General features: G+C 45.2%; 1 long non-coding RNA gene across 1 annotated transcript in view; it reads left to right on the plus strand.

Moving 5' to 3' along the window:
• The window catches only part of LOC148139834 (uncharacterized), a 972613-nt gene extending 958618 nt beyond the window's left edge, over positions 1 to 13995 (plus strand). The window contains exons 5-6 of the long non-coding RNA XR_015753386.1: positions 9112 to 9230; positions 13234 to 13995. This is a non-coding gene — a long non-coding RNA (uncharacterized LOC148139834). The remainder of the gene's footprint in view (positions 1 to 9111; positions 9231 to 13233) is intronic.
• The last annotated feature ends 4612 nt before the right edge of the window (positions 13996 to 18607 follow it).

Consider the following 18607-nt stretch of genomic DNA (forward strand, 5'->3'; position numbering starts at 1 on the left):
ATGGAATAGTGTAGGTTAAATGGGCTTCAGATTGGTATGACAGGTCGGCGCAACATCGAGGGCCGAAGAGCCTGTACTGTGCTTTTATGTTCTATGAGCAATATGCTGTAAGGATCATTGCTGGGTCCACTGCTTTTCATCATTTATGTAAATGTTTTCCATGTGAATATAGGAGGTATGGTCAGTGACTTTACATAGATACCAAAATTGGAGGTGCAGTGGACAGGGAAGAAGGTTACCTCAGATTACAATGGGACTTCAAACAAATGGGCTGAGGAGTGGCAGATGGAGTTTAATTCAGAAAAATGTGAGGTGCTCCATTTTGGAAAATCAAATCAGGGCAGGACTTATACACTTAATGGGAAGCTCCTGGGGAGCGTTGCTGAACAAAGAGATCTTTGAGTGCAGGTTCATAGTTCCTTGAATGTGGAATCATAGATAGGCAGGGTAGTGAAGAAGGTGTTTAGTATCCTTGCCTTTACTGGTTAGTGGATTGAGTACAGGAGTTGTGATGGCATTTTGTAGCTGTTCAGCACATTGATTCAGTCACTTCTGGAATTCTGCTTTCAGTCCTGGTTTCCCCGCTATCGGAATGATATTTTGAAACTTGAAAGGGTTCAGAAAAGATGTGCAAAGATGTTACTAGGGTTGAGGGTTTCAGCTATATAGGATAGGCTGGGGCTGTTTTTCCTGGAGCATCGGATGCTGAGAGGTGACCTCAGTGGTTGATACAATTGTGATGGACATGAATAGGGTGAACAACCAGGGTCTTATTCCCAGGTTAGGTGAGTCCAAACAGGCTTTTAAGGAGTGAGGAAAACAATTTATAAGGGATCTGAGGGGCATTGTTTTCAAGCTGAACGTGGTATGTGTATGTAATGAGCTGCCAGAGAAAGTGTGGTGGCTGGTACAATTGCAACATTTAAAAGGCATCTGATTTTGGTAAATTATTAGGAAACGTTTAGAAAGTTATGGGCCAAGTGCTGTGAAATGGGACGAGATTAATTTAGAATATCTGGTCGGCATGGACTAGTTGGACCGAATGGTTGGTTTCTGTGCTGTACATCTCGATAACACTGAAACATTAAAATTAAGATAAGTTTCTCTATGTGGGGAGTTAGCAGAAGGTCAGATAATTTTCCTTGGAGCTCAGAAGGTTAAGCAGTGATTTCAACCAGGAGCAGATTTCTTTCCAGGATATCTAATTTAGAGGGAGAAATTATTAACGTCACAATTTTTAGTAACTACTTTCAAGTAATTGGCAAATAATGCAGGTTAAAAATGTGAACATTACTTTATTCTGTAAGTTCTAAGCATCTGGATCAGTTTGACCGACAGCTGGATGCAGATTCAGTAATTATTGTCAAAACAAATTTGCAATTTAGCTTCTTTTAAAGAAGGATTTGGAGGACTACAGGCAAATGGGAGGTGAGTTGGGACAGACTGGCACCATCTCCAGAGGGAGAGAGTATAGCCCCAATGGGCTGAATAGCCCCCCGTCCCTCTACTCTGTGATACTGCCCCCTTTCACTGAATGTTGAAAGTCATGCCAGTGCAGAGCCATAGATTAGATTAGATTACTTTACAGTGTGGAAACAGGCCCTTCGGCCCAACAAGTCCACACCGACCCGCTGAAGCGCAAACCACCCATACCCCTACATTTACCCCTTACCTAACACTACGGACAATTTAGCATGGCCAATTCACCTAACCTGCACGTCTTTGGATTGTGGGAGGTAACCGGAGCACCCGGAGGAAACCCACGCAGACACTGGGAGAATGTGCAAACGCCACACAGTCAGTCGCCTGAGGCGTACAGCATGAAAACAACCCCTTTGGTCAAACTAGTCCATGCTGACCAGATATTCTAACCTAACCTCGTCCTATTTGCCAACACTTGGCACACATCCCACTACACCCTTCCAATACATATACCCATCCAGATGCCAAATGGTCTAATTGTACCAACCTCCACCACTTCCCCTGACAGAAGATTCCATACATGCACCACCTGTGAAAAAACTTGACCCTCTGATCCCTTTCAAATCTTTCCCCGCTCACCTTAAACCTATGCCCTCTAGTTCTGGATTCCCTCACCCCAGGGAAAAGACCTTGTCTATGTATCCTACCCGTGCCCCTCATGATTTTATAAACCTCTATAAGGTCACCCTTCAGCCTCCAATACTCCTGGGAGGAGCATACTACTCGTGTCATAATGGGACCCAGGTGATTGACGGCAGCTTCAGACCAACAGGAGAGTTGGTATGATCCTCCATCCAATGGGAGTGAATGAGGGGTGGGTCCAGTGGGCCAACACGTGACCATGAACTGTGCAGGTGCAGTGTCACTGTGGTAGGGGTGTACTCAGTGAGTGTGAAGGGAGAGAGAGACAGCAGAGACTGGGAGAGAAGTGGAGTTTGTATGGACTGGGAGTGCTTATAAACACATGGTTTTAGGCTGCTAGACCTGAATTAGAAATTTCTGGTAAATAAGAACCAAAAGAACTGCAGATGATGTAAATCTCACACAACAACCAAAAGGTACTGGAAAAGCTCAGCAGGTCTGGCAGCATCTGTGAAGAGAAATCAGAGTTAACGTTTTGGATCCGCTGACCCATCCTCAGAACTGATGTTACTGAAAAGAAATGTCGGTTCATATGCAGAAGGTAGGGGTTAAGGAGTAAATGATAGATGGTGATAGAGTCCAAAGAAAAAAATGGGAGCAGTTGGACAAAGGAGTGGATAACGATCTGGCTGGGGGAGGGCGAATAGCTGTTTATGGCCACTGTTAGTGGCTAAATATAGGTAGTGTGTAATGGCAGGCTATTTGATAACCCGTGTGTGGGTTCAGAGGCGAGGGCGCTAGGGCATTGGAGAGTTCAGGACCTAAAATTATTGAATTTGATACTGGGGCTCGAGAAGTGCAGGGTCCCCAAGTAGAAGTTGAGGTGTTGTTCTTCCAGCTTGCGTTAACACGTGGCACTGCAAAAGCACAGCAGGTCAGGTAGCATCCCAGAAGCAGGAGAATCAACGTTTTGGGCATTATTCCTTTCATCAGGAATGCTGGGATTGGGGGGGTGGGCGGTAGTAAGAGGGCTGAGAGTTACATAAGAGGGATGTGTGGGGTTGGTGGGAAGGGAGCTAGGAAGGCAATAGGTAGATATAGGTGAAGGGTAATGGAGAGAGGGTGGAGTGGATAATTGGAAAGGAAGATGAACAGGTGGGACAGTTCAAGAGGATTGTGTCTAGTTGGAGGGTTGGATCTGGGATAAGGCAGGGGCGGGGAGATGAGGAAACCTTGATTCTGTGGTTAAAGGGTCCCAATGTGGAAGATGAGGTTTTCTTCCTCCAGGCGTCGGGTGGCTGGGATTTGGTGGTGGAGGTGGCCCAGGACTTGCATGTCCTTGGCGGAGTGGGTGGGGAAGTTGAAGTGGTCAGCCACACGATGGTGGGGTTGGTTGGTGCATGTGTCCCAGAAATGCTCACTGACACATTCTGCAAGTTGGTGTCCTGACTCCCCAGTGGAGAGGAGACCACACCGAAAGCAAAGGCCGTAATAGGGGAGGTGTTTGGATGTGCGGGAAAATCTCTGCTGGATGTGGAAGGGTCCTTTGGAGGCGAGGGGGGAGGTGTGGGCACAGGTTTTACACCTCTTGCATTGACATGTGAAGGTGCTGGGAGTGGAGTGTGGGTTTGATGGGAGCATGGATCTGACGAGGAATTCACAGGGAATGGTCTCTGGAATGCTGAAAGGAATGGAAGTGTGGGAACTGGTGGAGATACACTGGAGAGTATTGTTGACCACATGGGAGGGGAAATTGCAGTCCTTGAAATACGGGGCGTTTTGGTATGTTCTGGAATGTTCTGCCAGCTTGCATCAAGCTTCACTGGAACACTGCAGTCAGCATGAGACAGAGATGTTGGCCAGGGAACCGACTCATGTGTTACAGTGACAGGCAACTGGAAGCTCGGGGTCTGTTTTGCAGCAGAACGTAGATCATCAGCTGCCATTTCCAGCACCTCCACTGAGATTCTGCCAGACACAGGTTCCTGTCCCCACCATTAACAGCTATATACCCTCCCAGCCAGATTATTATCCAATCCTTTGTCTTTCCAAAGGTTCCTGTCTCTCTTTGGGCTCTGTCCCCACCTATTATTTACTCTTTAACCCCTATCTCCTGCAGTCCAAAGATATGCAGGTAAGGTGAATTGGCCCAGCTAAATTTCCCGTAGTGCTCAGGGATGTATAGGTTAGGTGCATTAGTCAGGAGAAATGTCGAATAATAGGGTCGGGGAATGGGTTTGGTTGAGAAACTCTTCAGAGGGTGGGTGTGACTTGTTGGGCAGAATGGCCTGTTAGCACACTAGAGATTCTAATTTTCCCAGCTGCCTCGGTTTTGAGGAAGGGTCACTGGACCTAGAATGACCCTTGGTGTGTGCAGGAGGAGGAAATGGGAAAGGGGAGTTGGATCCAGTTTAGATTGGGAGGTACAAAGTTAAAAATCACACAACACCAGTTTATAGTCCAACAGGTTTAATTGGAAGCACACTAGCTTTCGGAGCGACGCTCCTTCAGGTGATAGTGGAGGGCTCAATCGTAACACAGAATTTATAGCAAAAATTTACAGTGTGATGTAACTGAAATTATACATTGAAAAATTGATTGTCTGTTAACCAGCATCTCCAAATCATATACTGGGAGGGTTTAATTACACTCTGTACAGGTAGTTAGCCCTGAATTAGAAACTCTTGGTCCCACGTTTACAGCAAATGGGAAAATGGCTGTGGCCCTCAGACAGTGATAGGTCCTGGGTTATGGCCGCCATCTTTATTTGGGGCAAGGTACAGCGAGGCACATGGACATGTCCTCTTCCTGGGTGGGGGCGGGTTGATTTGAAGAGGAGCATTTACACACCAAACACATACCAAGAGAAGTGTTTGCCTTCACTATTCATCTTGCATTGACTGTGAGCTTTGTTTTTTGAATTCATTTTATAGGATATTAATTGAGAATAATTGAGGCAGGGATCTGAAAAGCAATTTTCTATCGTCAGAAAGATGTTCAAATTTGTGGTTGGATCACCCTTGGGGTATGTGTTCTGTTCTGGGCCCTGCAGCTGAGGAAGGAGATATTGCCCTGAGAGGGAGCACAGATTTATCCAAATTACACCTCGTCTCTTTGTAGGAACTGTCAGATTTGGTCCTAGTTACCCACTTCATGATGTTAACCTGTAAACTCCTTATTTTCAATTCACTGGAAACTTCTCATTAAAATTCCTTATGGACTCAAATTCCAGCACCATTTCAGGTGGAATGTTCCAGATTCTGACAACTGCCTGTTCATTCAGAAACTGCTGAAGTCTATGTTGACTCTGGTGTTACAAAGGGCTGAATTGAAAGATGAGATGCAGTTCCTGAACTCCCATTGAGATACACTGGAACACTGCAGGAGGCATAGGGCACTGTCGGTATGAACAGATAATAAAAATGACAGGATGCACTGTGAGGGCTGCTTGGCTCAATGAGAGGGTTTCAGAGTTGGGTGTAAACAGACGGAGGGGAGACAGGGAGAAGGTGAAGCTCAGCATCAGTTTTAGTTCAGGCCATTCAGAAATTCACATGGTCCCAATGGGAACAGCCAGTTTTTTTAACAGTTTTTAAAAGTCTAAAATGTCAGCTTAAGTAAAGATCGGGGCTTTAGATTATAATGGAAATGTTTGAAGTGAAGAAAGGTTTCTAGCTCATTTAAATTCTCTTAATGAGAGTAACTAGCTGAAACTAGAGAGACATTGTTACAGGAGCCCTCAGACCTGTGCTCCTCTTGTACAATGTGGGAAATAAGGGATGCTTCCAGTCTCCCTGACGGCTATGTGTGCAGGAAGTGTGTCCATCAGCAGCTACTGGGAAACTGCTTTTCAGACATGGAGCTGAGAGTGGACTCACTGTGGAGCAATACTGAGAATGTTATGGACAGCATGGTTCGTGAGTTAGTCACACTGCAGGTGAGGGTTACACAGGCAGAAAGGGAATGGGTGACCATCAGATCAAGTAAAAGGCTCAGGAAGGCAGTGCAGGACTCCCCAGTGATCATTCCCCTTCTCAAACAGATACTGTGCACCGCTTGAGATTCTATAAGGGGGAACAGTTGGGGGGACTCTCAGGGGAAATCAGCAACAGCCAGGTTCATGCAACCACAGATAGCTCCACTGTACAGAACTGGAGGAAGGAGAATGACAGAGCTGTAGTGACAGGGGATCAAGTAGTCAGGGTCAGAGACAGGCGCATCTGTGGCCACAGCCATGAATCCAGGACAGTGGAATTGAACCCAGGTCCATTTATTGATAAGTGTACAGACCAATAAAGGTCAGCGTCCCAAATGCAACCTTCAGCACTTAATCACCCTGAAGCTGTACTTTCCAGGGACTGTGCACTTGTTCTGAGCCCTTCAGAGGGATTGAACGGGATGGGGAGAAAACAGGAACAGGTTTGTGTTGTAGATCTACAAAATAACGGTCACCCTCCCCTCTCGGTCTCCCTCCTCTGTCTCCCACCTCCCATCGTGCCTCCTCCTCACCACAGGAAAAAGACCTTGTGTATTTACCCTATCCATACCCCTACTGATTTTATACACCTCTATAAGGTCACCCATCAGCATCTGACGCTCCAGGGAAAACAGTGTATTTATCCTCTCCCTGTAGCTCAAATCCTCTAACCCTGACAACGTGCTTGTAATACGTTTCTGGCCAGTTTCAACTTTCACAATATTGTTTTGAACAGAAGGAGACCAGAATTGCACGCAATATTCCAAGTGTGGCCTAAGCAATGTGCTGTACAGCCGCAATATGACCTGCCAACTCCTATACTCAGTGCTCTGACCAATAAAGGAAAGCATACTAAACACCTTCTTCACTATCCTATCTACCTGCGATTCTGCTTTCAAGGAGCTATGAATCTGCACTCCAATGTCTCTTTGCTCAGCAGCACTCCCGATGACTTTACCATTATGTGTATACACCCTGCTAATATTTGCTTTCCCAAAATGCAGCACCTCCCATTTATATAAATTAAACTCCATCTGCCAGTCCTCCGCACATTCAACCATCTGATCAAGATCCCGTTGTAATCTGAGGTAATCCTCTTCACTGTCCACTACACCTCCAATTTTGGTGTCATGTTACTAACAATACTTCCTATATTCACATCCAAATCATTTATATAAATTATGAAAATTAGTGGATCCAGCACTGATACTTTGTGACACTCCACTGGTCACAGGTCTCCAATCTGAAAAGCAACCTTCCACCACCACGCTCTGACTTCTACCTTTGAGCCAGTTTTGTATCCAAATGGCTAGTTCTCTCTGTATTCCTTGAGACCTAACCTTGCTAACAGGGCTCCCATGGAGAACCTTGTCGAACGCCTTACTGAAGTCCATGTAGATCATTTCCACTGCTTTGCCCTAATCAATCCTCTTTGTTACTTCAAAAAAATTGACTCAAGTTCATGAGACGTGATTTCTCATACACAAAGCCATTATTAATATCCAGGCCTTAACTCTGTACATTGGGATCTGTGTTACCCAGTTATGAGTGTTAATATTATGGATAAAGTTCAAGTACATCAGGTTTGTGTTAGTGACTGTGTATTGAGTCTTGTTAATATCACCCACACAGATAAGTTCCATTTGAAAGGCAGTCCCTATATCCCTAACCCCCTCCCACCTGCTCTGTCTCCTTCATCCCCACCAGAGACAGTATGTGGAAGGAGCTCATGAAGTTTCCATGTGAGAGAGATTGAGAAAATCTTCCCTTCTTTCCACTAGCCCACCAGAAATTGGTGGTAGTGTCCTTACCTCTGAACCAGGAGGATCGGACTCCGAGTTGAGTAACACCATCTTTGAAAAGGCTGATTGGAAAACGTGCCCAAGCCGCAAGGCCATACGGTCTCCCAACTGTCCCTGCCTGAGCCTCAACAGAGCTTCCTGTAGTTTCTCTCCTGTCAGACTCTCCCATTGCTCACTTTGTCCAGGGTCCCCTCCCACTGCTGCACTGCTCCTGTCCCTCACTGACCTGTCCATCCCCCAGTGTCATCCACATTTATTCATTGTTTACAATCTCTAGTCCTGCCCTCTCCACCCTATTGGGCAGCAGCTGCTGTCAATCACCCAGCTTCGTGTGTTATCTGGAGCATGTGCAGTAGGAGAGGAGACAAGTGCATGGGCGCTTTGCTGGGCAATTGTTGGTGTATGTGCAGGGCTAGTCAGGGCCAGGAGGGAGGCTGTGCGTGTGTGGGATTAATCTGTCATTCGCAGTTTCCTCCCTCTGGGAATAGGACACAGGGAAATGGCCCCTGTCCCTGATTTCGTGACAAGTGGTCGGTTATCAGTGGGGGGAGCATTTTGCAGAAAGTTATCAGAACTCATGTGAAGATTCAGGAATGTTATGTAAAGGAACACAGATGGGCCTGCAATTAAAGTTCTAATTTGGTTCATCTTAGTTCAATCAGATATGTCTTGGCCAGTGTATGTAGGATGGTTCTCATCAGAGGGTCCGTGTGGGGGAAATAAATAAAATGTTCCAGATTGGGGCAAAAAAATCAGTTTGGTTCTGACCAGGAAGGAAACCTGGGAGGTGGGGGAAGGATTCACCAACATCCAGGAGGCTCCGAGTCAGACTCATTGATTTGATTAGATTAGATTTCCTACAGTGTGGAAACAGGCCCTTCGGCCCAACCAGTCCACACCAACCTTCAGAAGAGTAACCCACCCAGACCCATTTCCCTCTGACTAATGCACCTAACACTATGGGCAATTTAGCATGGCCAATTCACCTGACCTGCGCATATTTGGATTGTGGGAGGAGACCTTTTTTTGGTTCTTAGTCTGCAGGCAGGAGCGAGGAAGCTGATTTCAAAGAGAAAGGAGTCTGTGTGAGAACTGGGTGTGGAGGAAAAGGGTGGGGAGATTGGTTTGGATTTCAGTTCACAGAAGAGAGCAATTGTGAGGCTGAGATTTAAAGCTTTGGGGGAACAAAGAACCTACAATTTAATACTCTCACTGTCTTATGAATTTCCATCCTGTGTTAACGGTGGTGACCTGTTTTCTCTGTTGTAGGGTTCTGAAAGGGCGGATTTGTGGATGAGAAATTCAAATTGAACTTCACGTTCCGTTTTGATAGTTACTTGATCCGTGCCGATCTGAATAGCATTTGGCCTTTTCATGTGGAAGGAAAGGTGTGTATTCTGTCCATGGGCGAATATTTCAAATGTCAGTGTGACTGGAAAACATTACTGAGACACAGCCAAGTCCATGTTAGTGTGGTGAGTGTGGAGAGAGAGTTCATTTGTTGTTAAAAGTCTGAAGAAACATGGCACATTTCCCAGGAACAACTAAGCTACAGATTTGTTTTGTATGAGGACAATTTTTTAATTAACCATGCAACCAGAAAGACACAAGGATACCTGCAGCATGAAAAATGCGATGAAAACAGGATTGTTGCAAAGGAGTTAATTATCGATCATGACTTGTAATCCATTGACGTTGTCACGTCGGTTCCAGTGCCGTGGGGAAACACGGGAAATGTGATGAGTGCAGTGTAGGTTTCAGTTATTAAACTGGAAAAAGTGCATAAGAAATTTACAAGAATTTTTGCCAGGACTCAGGGGTCTGAACTATAGGGAGAGGTTGGACAAGCGAGGATTTTTTTTTGTTTAGAGCAGTGGAAACAGGGGGTGATCTTTTCTGGAAATATATAAGACCATGAGAGGCTTGGATAAGGTGATTGCACTCCGTCTCTTTCCCAGGGAATCAAGGAGTGGAGGGCATCAGTTTAAGGTCGGAGGAGAAATTATGAAAGGGAACCTGAGGGTCAACAGTTCTACACAGAGGGTGGTATGAAGATATGGAATGAGGTGCCAGTGGAAGTGGTTGAGGTGGGTACATTAACAACATGTAAAAGACATTTGGACAAATAAATGGACAGCAAAGGGTCAGAAGCAGATGGGCCAAGTGCAGGGAAATGGGGTTAGTGTGGATGGACATTCTGGTCGGCATGGGCCAGTTTGGGCCAAAGGGCCTGTCTCTGCTGTAGGATTCTGATTCCAAGTATATTTACTATTTCTCCCGCTATCTCTGCTAGCACCCTGGGATGTATTCCATCAGGGCAAAGAGACTTGTCCACCTTTTAGCTCCATTAGCTTGCCCAGCTCTGACGCTTTCATGATGATGGTTGTTTCTTGGTCCTCACCTTCCTCAGTTTCCTTATCAATTACTGGCATGTTCTTCATATCCTCCACTGTGAAGACTGACTGCTGTGTCCTCATATTCCTGAACCCTGCTGGATAGGAATAACTGGGCACAGAACTCTGAGAGGTCTTGTTTGAGTCTTTATTGATGAGACATGGCAGTTACCTGGATAGTGTACATGCAGAACGCCTCCAGGCAGCATCAGGTAACTCCCCGCCTGTCCGATGTGCCGCTCCCATTCTTATACCTTTGTGGTTTGTGGTTTTGAATGGACGCTGTCTCTCAATATTATCTCCATGGCAACGGCAGTTAGAAAGTAGAGTTCAGTTCAGCACTTTGTGGTTAAACCACATACCCCTCCCCCACGGCCCTGTGGCTCAGTCAGGTATCCGACAGGCACTTCAGATTCAGTGGGGCTGTCTGTCAGGATTCTGATGTGGAAGAACTGGTGTTGGAGCGGGGTGGGCAAAGTTAAAAACCACACATCACCAGGTTATAGCCCAACAGGTTTATTTGGAAGTACAAGCTTTTGGAGTGTGCTGTGATTTTTAACGTGATCAGGATTATCTCTATGGTAACAGTTAAGTGCTTCAACAATTACAGAGGCCATATGTTCCGCACACAATAGGCTCCCCTCTAGCAGTGTAAACTGCTATTCTGGCCCTGGGGATAGCGACTCAATCCCATCTCGCTTTCTGTTGATCTTTAAAGTTTTTCTCATCTCCTAGTTTCTCCTTGGTCTTTGCCAATTTGTCTACTTTCAATTTCAATGTGATAGACTCCCTTATTTCCTTAGCCACCCACGGCAGATTACTCCTTTTCCTACAGTCCTTCCTTTTCACTGATATACACTTTTGCTGAGCAGTTTGAAAAATTCTTTGATATTCCTTCACTGTCTGTCAACTGTCCCACCCTAAAGTCTTTACTTCCAGTCTACATTAGCCAACTCCTGCCTCATCCTATTGTAGTCTCCTTTGTTTAAGCACAGGATCTTGGGATTGGATTTAATCTTCCCGCTTTCCAACTGTATTCTAAATTCAACCATACTTATCACAAGTCTTTTATCAGATTACGAAGTGAGGGGATGATACCTGGGTGTTTTTGTTTTCATCGTCAGAGACCTTGGCTTTGTAATAAAGTACAGGATAGATATTCAAAACAGAGTATTCTGGATGGAGTGAGTGTACTACACAGTCTAAAACCATACATCACTGTCTCCCCTCAGTTTACATGATTTGGAGATGCCGGTGTTGGACTGGGGTGTACAAAGTTAAAAACTCACAACACCAGGTTATAGTCCCTCAGGTTTAATTGGAAGCACACTAGATTTCGGAGCGTTGCTCCTTCGTCATGATCCAATTAAACCTGTTGGGCTATAACCTGTTGTGTGATTTTTAACTCACCTCAGTTTAAAATTGAAAAATCATTATCTCCCACATGCTTCCTCACTATCTAAGTTTGGAACGCTAATCCACCTGACTCTCCTGCTTTTTCCAAAAATCTCCTTTGGTGAAGGTGGTGAGTTTTGGGTTCAGCTTTCCAGTTATTACCGTAAGAAGATAAGCATTGGACACAGGAGAGGCAATGCAGCCCTTCGAACCAGCTCCACCATTTTATACGGTGATGATTGAGCTCACATCGGTCTCAGCTGGAATTTCCCACTTGCTCCCTCTCTCACCCTTCATCTCATTGCAAATTCAACATCTGTATCTCTTCAGTAAATTTGCTCATTGTCCTGGCATCCACTGCATTTTGAATAGGGAATTCCACAGATTCACAGCACATTGAGATAAGTACATTCTTCTTCATGAGAATGGAATAGAATCTCTACAGTGCAGAAACAGGGTATCCATTCATGGAGTCCACACCAACCCTATGATGAGCATCCCATTCAGACTCACCCTTTCCCTGTATTTCCCATGGTTAATGGCTTAACCTGCACAGACATGGACACTGGGAATTTCGCATAACCAATCCACTTAACCTGCACATCTTTGGACTGTGGGATGAAACTGGAGCACCCAGAGGAAACCCGCACAGACACGGGGAGAACGTGTGAACTCCACACAGTTGCCTAAGGCTGAATCAAATCCTTGTCCCTGACGCTGTGAGTCAGTAATACTAAGCATTGAGCCACCTCTGCTTAAAATCTGCTCTTCCTATTAACCACCCCACGCCCCAGTTGGCTGAATCTATATTCCCTACATCAGAAAATCAGGTTGTGGAAGCAGATGTCTCAGTAAAACCCAGTGATAGTCCATCTGTTCTGTGTGTCTGAATGGGGATCCGATACACAACACCCTCCAGTCCACACTATTCATTAACTTTCCAGAGACAGGGCTCCAGTGGCTTCATGGGGACTACAACTCCCACAATCCCTGAGGCAGGGACCACACATGTGTGGGGAAACCTGGCAATGTACATATACAGAATGTGGGCGGGTTTTGGAGCCTGTGCTTTGGGTAAATATACTTTGCGGAAAGTTTTTCACACTGTGATTGGCTGGAGGAGGAATGTATCTGCTCATAGTATTGATCTTTTGGAGGAGGGGGTCAAAGTGTCACTACTCTCATGTAGGACCACTCTCCATCCCCAATTCATTGTAATGGTGGGAATCAACTAATGGGAAACAAAGAAGGATCTGACCCATTCTCCCAGACTGAAGGTTCCTCTTCTGTTCAGGATCTGCCACCTCCCTGTCTATTTCTTTTTGTTCCATTCTGCTGTTACATTATTGACTTGCAGCAACTGAAGGGAAAGGAAGGGTGCAGAGTCTAACCAGGGACGGGAAGTGGTGGCATGGATCTGTTTATCAGCAACTCCATGAGAATGGGGAGGGTGTACATTAGGGGGTAGTGGAGTCAGAATGGTGGGGGAGAGTACGTGGGCTGGAGGGTTACAGCTTTGAGGGAAGAAAAGGGAAAAAGATATTCCAGAGAAACAGGAATTGTCTGTTCTGAATTTCTAATCTGTACATATTCCTTTATTCAGGGTGCTAGATGGTGAAGATTGCAGACTGAAATCTCAAAATCAAGTGCAGATCATGATTAAGTTAAACAACATTTGAAGAAGCAAAGATAGAGAGTCACTCGGCCAAAATCCTGCAACACTCTCCTCCCAGCATTGTCGGTCTATCTGCACCAAATGGACTGTGAATGGTACCAGACAGCAGCTCACTACCATCTTCTCAAGGGTAACTCGAGATGGGGAACAAATGCTGGCTGAGCCAGTGATGCCCATATCCTGGAAATGGTTCATTTCTCGTGTTGCTGAAACCCAGTTGATGTTACTGCAGGATGATAAGGGATGCTGAGTACATCCTCCAGGAGGCAGCACCATCACATTACCCGTGCCTACACCCACACAGTAACACAGCAACGTCACTGGAACAAAAGGCAGTGAAACCAAAGGAGGACTTAGATATAGTTCTTCGAGGTAAAGCCATGAAAGGGGATTCGAGCACAGCAGGAACAGGAGACTGAGCTGGATGGTCAGCTGTTTCCCATTGAATGGTGGAGCAGGATTGAAAGGCCGAATGGCCTCCTGCTGCTATCTCCCAGGTATGTATATAACCATGGAGCCCGGGTAGGAAGGAGTAGGTAGGGATACTCCAGGAGATTGCACTTCCATAACAGTTTTCAGTGAGGGATGGTTTGGTGGATTTTATTTAACTATTGTCTTTTACATTAAAAAAACAAATTTGCAAACCTTGTGTTAAAGATTATTCCACAATAAATAAAAGTAAAAGAATTGAAACTATCTGAACATAACAGTTTTTAAAATTTCAAGTGCCCTTTAGAACAAAATCCTGTCTCTTCCCGGACACCATCACTTTCCAGTTACTCACGCTCCAGGGAAATATTCCCTCCCTTTCTGAACCTTTGGTTTGATTTAACTGCTTTTCAGTTCTCTTTCTGTGAGCTGTGAAGCGTTCTTTCTCCCCCCCTTTCTCCTACCCAGACGTGTTATCACACACAGCTGAGCAACCTTCCCACCATCAAAATCATCATTGCATCATTTTGCTTTTGGTTAATCACCCGCAGTAAACCACCCGTGTAACCAATTGAATATTTATAAACAAGGCCAATGACGAGAAAAGCAAACCATTACAAGTGACAGAGTGAGAAGGGACTAAATCAAAGTAGAGTTGGGGGTGAGGGGGCAGCGGTGGAGATAAAGCACTGTATCCCCTGTGGTGCCCACCTCTATCTGAAGAGAGTATTGATACACACCACATGCTCCTTTTTCCAAGGACACCCTGCTGTGTAGCCTTTATCCTCAATCATAGAATAGAATTCAAAGTTTGTGAGAAGATTTGTAGCTCGGGTGCTGTCTTTGGGCTGTGGGAGGAAACCAGAGCACCTGGAGGGGACCACATTATCATGGGGAGAATGTGGGAACTCCACATTGACCAAGGTTGGTCTCCAACCTTGTACGTGGTTCTGTGAAGCAGCAGTGCTATGATCATAATTTAAATCAAAACAGATGATCATTGCTTATTGTCACATTGTTGTTTGTGGAGACTTACTTCCCAGAGAGACACCCTGAGGTTCAGAAAGTGGCAATATAAATTCTGTCAACACCAGCCCAGTTAATGTGATTAACAACCACAACATCAATACTCCAATAGTGTCATCATGAACAAGGTCCACTCCTGACCCTGATGAACAGTAACGTCAGAATCAGAGTCCTGCAGTGATGTGTGAACTCACACGGAGCAGGTGGGTGACCACTTACTGGACTTTCAGTTGTCTTGAAGACTCAACAAATTCCTTGTCACACAAAGAGGTGAACACTTCATACCCAATGTGAACCCGCTGGGGTCTCAGGGAGTGGGATGAATCTCTGAATCCCTTGCCACACACTGAGCATTTGAATAGCCTCTCCCCCTCTGTGGGCTCACTGGGGTCTCAGGGGGCAGGATGAATCACTGAATCCTCTCTCACACACATCCGTCTGAATGGCCTCTCCCCCTGCGTGGGCTCACTGGGGACTCAGCAGGTGATACATTTGAGTGAATCTCTCCCCACACACTGGGAGCATGTGAATGGCCTTTCCCCAGAGTGAGCTCTCTGGTGTTTCAGCAGATCAGAGTGTATCCTTTCTCACACATTGAGCAGGTGTAGAGTCTAAATCCACTGTGCCATCTCTGGTGCCTCAGCAGATTGTAAGATCGAGTAACCCAATTCCCGTACATGAGGCAGGTGAGCGGCCTCTACACAGTGTGAGTGTGTCGGTGAGTGTCTACTGGGAGGGGTAGGTAATTTCCTTCCCCCAATCCTCATGTTTGCATACCCTCGCCCTGGTCCCGTCAAAATGGTGTCTTCCCAGATCACATGACCAGTTAAATATTCGACCACAGGCGAAACATGGGAATGATTTCTCTGGGCTGGGAATGCCGCTTTCCCCTTCCTGATGAACAATAAGGATCAGGACCTGCGGAATTGGATGACTCTGCAGTTGATGTGATGTTAAAGCTGAGTTTCCCATCTGGGAACTCTCTCTGTAAAACAATTTTTCCCTATCATTATTACACCTCCCAACACCAGCTCCCCCTTCAGTTCTCCTGAACTTCTAAATTTGGACTAATGCAATGACCTCAGTAATGTGCCTTTCTCTCATTTGTTTCTGAAAGTAAATTAGGACCATTTTGAATAACTTTGCACACTTTACCAGAAGAACCCACACCTATTCTATTATTTAAACGTTTTAACCCATGAGAAATTTATTACCTGCTCCAATTACAGTTATAATGCTCTGACCACTTCTACGGAGCCAGTGCAGGTCAATTCTAACAGTTATCAATAAATTGTACCTGAACAGGATGTCCCACAACAGGAAGTGCTCTGACACTCAATGCCCTTAAGTTGTGTTTTTTTCTTAAAGCCCCTCATGTGTCTGGCAATCTGGCAATACAGTTGAAGATATTTTATACAGTAACCTTACAGTCTCAATTGCCAGTTCCAATCCATGAAGCAGCCAGTTACATGCACCAGTGACTTGAATTCTGACGACAGCATTGCCCTGGCAGGAGAGATTGAAGAGCATGAAACTGTCTTCTCTGGAGTATCTAAGAAACACTTGAAATGAACAAAATTCTTCAAGAGCTCGATAGGACAGATACAGGAAGGATGTGCTCCCAGGCTGGTGTGTCTGGAATGAAGTCAGCACTAACTGTAATATCTTTACCCAGCATCCTCTTTAGCTGTATAAATGTTTAAGATGTATTTGCTGCTCTAATTCCATTCTCTTGATCACTCCCGTTTGTAACTGCTGTAGTGTTGGGAGCCATGCAAATTGATAACATTTGATTCAATCCATCCCAACACCCCTCTGTGTCTGTGTCTCACTTTTGTTCACCGAGACCATCATTCAATCTGACCCCTTCACCATCCCTGCTCTGATATTTCCTTAGGGACTCAGAATGAAAAGTTCACAGAAGGACAAAAGGAGGCTGATTGGCTCATCACCTCACTGAATGCCATTCTTTACCTTCACCCCATAATCCTTCCCATTCGTCCTCTTCCAATAACTGTTCAATTCGATTCGCTGCATTGTACCTGACTCCACCACACTCTTTGGCAGTGCATTCCTGACTATAAACTTTCTCTGCATGAAATTATTTTGTCTCATGTCACATGCGCTTCCGTTGTCAATCCCTTTCCATCGGTGCCTCCTCATTATTGATTCTACCATGCATGCGAACAGTTTGTCCCAATCAACTCTCACTGGATCCCTCTTGGAGGTATCTTTACCCAGTATCCCCCGGGATGGTGAATATCATCTCTTCCTGTCACAGGAGACCAGTGCGAGACCATTCAGGTGCTCTCACTGTAGGATTGGGTTCAGTACACCATCCAGCCTCACTGTACTCCAGTGAATACAGACTGGGGAGAGGCCATTCACTTTCTCTGAGTGTAGGAAGCAATTCACTCAGATATCCAGCTTGATGAAACAACAGCGAGTTCACAAGGAACCACAGCGATTGGATTTGTTTTGTTTGTTCGTGGGATCACAGCATCACTTACTGGGGCAGCATTTGTCATCCATTCTGACTGCCCAGGAAATGGTTCAGAGTCAACCACATTATTCAGGGTCTGGATTCACATGTTAGCTGGTCAAGGTCAGAATTAATAATTTCCCAGGCCCAATGACATGAAGAGTTGATTTCTGGTCTATTATCCTATTTCGGAAATAATAATGAATAATTTTTGCAGTTGAATTAAAAGTGCAAGACAATAATGGGTTTTATTCTGATTGAGCATGTCCTCCTGTTTTCTCAGTTTCTATTGACAATCTCATTCCCCTCGCACCAGAACTTGTTCCACTCTCCACAGATGCTGCCAGATCTGTTGAATTTTTCCAGCAATGTCTGTTTTTGTTTCTGATTTCCCAGCATTTGCAGATGGTTAGTTTTTCATATTCATCTTGTCTGTTGCAGAGGAGTTTATTGATGAGTTTGGAGGGTTTTGAAAATTGCAAATTAAGCCACAAATCAGCCATGATCCATTGAATGGCAGAGCAGGGTTGAGGGGCTGAATGGCCTCCTCCTGTTCCAATGAAAGTTGTCTACCTGCAGCTTTTGGCAACATTTCCCCTCACTGTTCACTTCACCTCCATGTCTAACACTGTTACTGACTGAACAAATTTCCTGTGTTTGAGCTAAACCTGCTAATGTTCAGTGGCTCCCTGTCTTGCCACCCGGGTTTAACTCTCATCATGGAATGCTGTCTCGTATTACTGTGGGAATGCCCACAAAGGACTCAGCCTGGAGTCTGTATCCCCTGGGATCCAGAAACCCAGTTTATTTCCTTCTTCCTCTTTCTTTCTGGCTATTGAACTCTCGGTTTCAATCCATTCTCCTGTCATGCTCTTCAACATGTCCGTGTGAGTGGGCTAGAGGCAGCTGGGATTTAATGAAGGGAAGTTAGGATTAGACGGAAGCACGAGGAGAGGTGACAGCAAAGACCATTCTCATTGTAACGGCAGAGTTTCCCCATGACCCAGTGAGTGGTAAGGCACCTGAGATTGTTGAAGAGGCCAATTCAATCAGGGATTTGGGAAAACACTCAGACACTGACCTACCCATCTGATTGTTAACTCAGACAGAAATACAAAAGAAAGATACACATTTAGATAGCAACGTTGACTTGGGGCAATGAACCATGCTTCAGACCCAAACTCAAATCTCTGAACCCTCAAAAACAAAGCTTCCTACTTATGCCAGGTTGTCCCTCAGCCTCCTCTTTTCTTGAGAAAAACATTTTGAGTTGTTAAGCCTTTACTCGTGATTATAACCTCAATGTTCCTGTAAGATTTGTGATGAATCCTTTATTATTTTTCTGTTCCTTGTGAGTGATGCCAG

The sequence above is a fragment of the Chiloscyllium plagiosum genome, unplaced genomic scaffold, assembly GCF_037043375.1.
Source record: "Chiloscyllium plagiosum isolate Xiang-an unplaced genomic scaffold, Cpla_swu_hap1 HiC_scaffold_37, whole genome shotgun sequence".
NCBI classification, from domain to species: Eukaryota; Metazoa; Chordata; class Chondrichthyes; order Orectolobiformes; family Hemiscylliidae; genus Chiloscyllium; species Chiloscyllium plagiosum.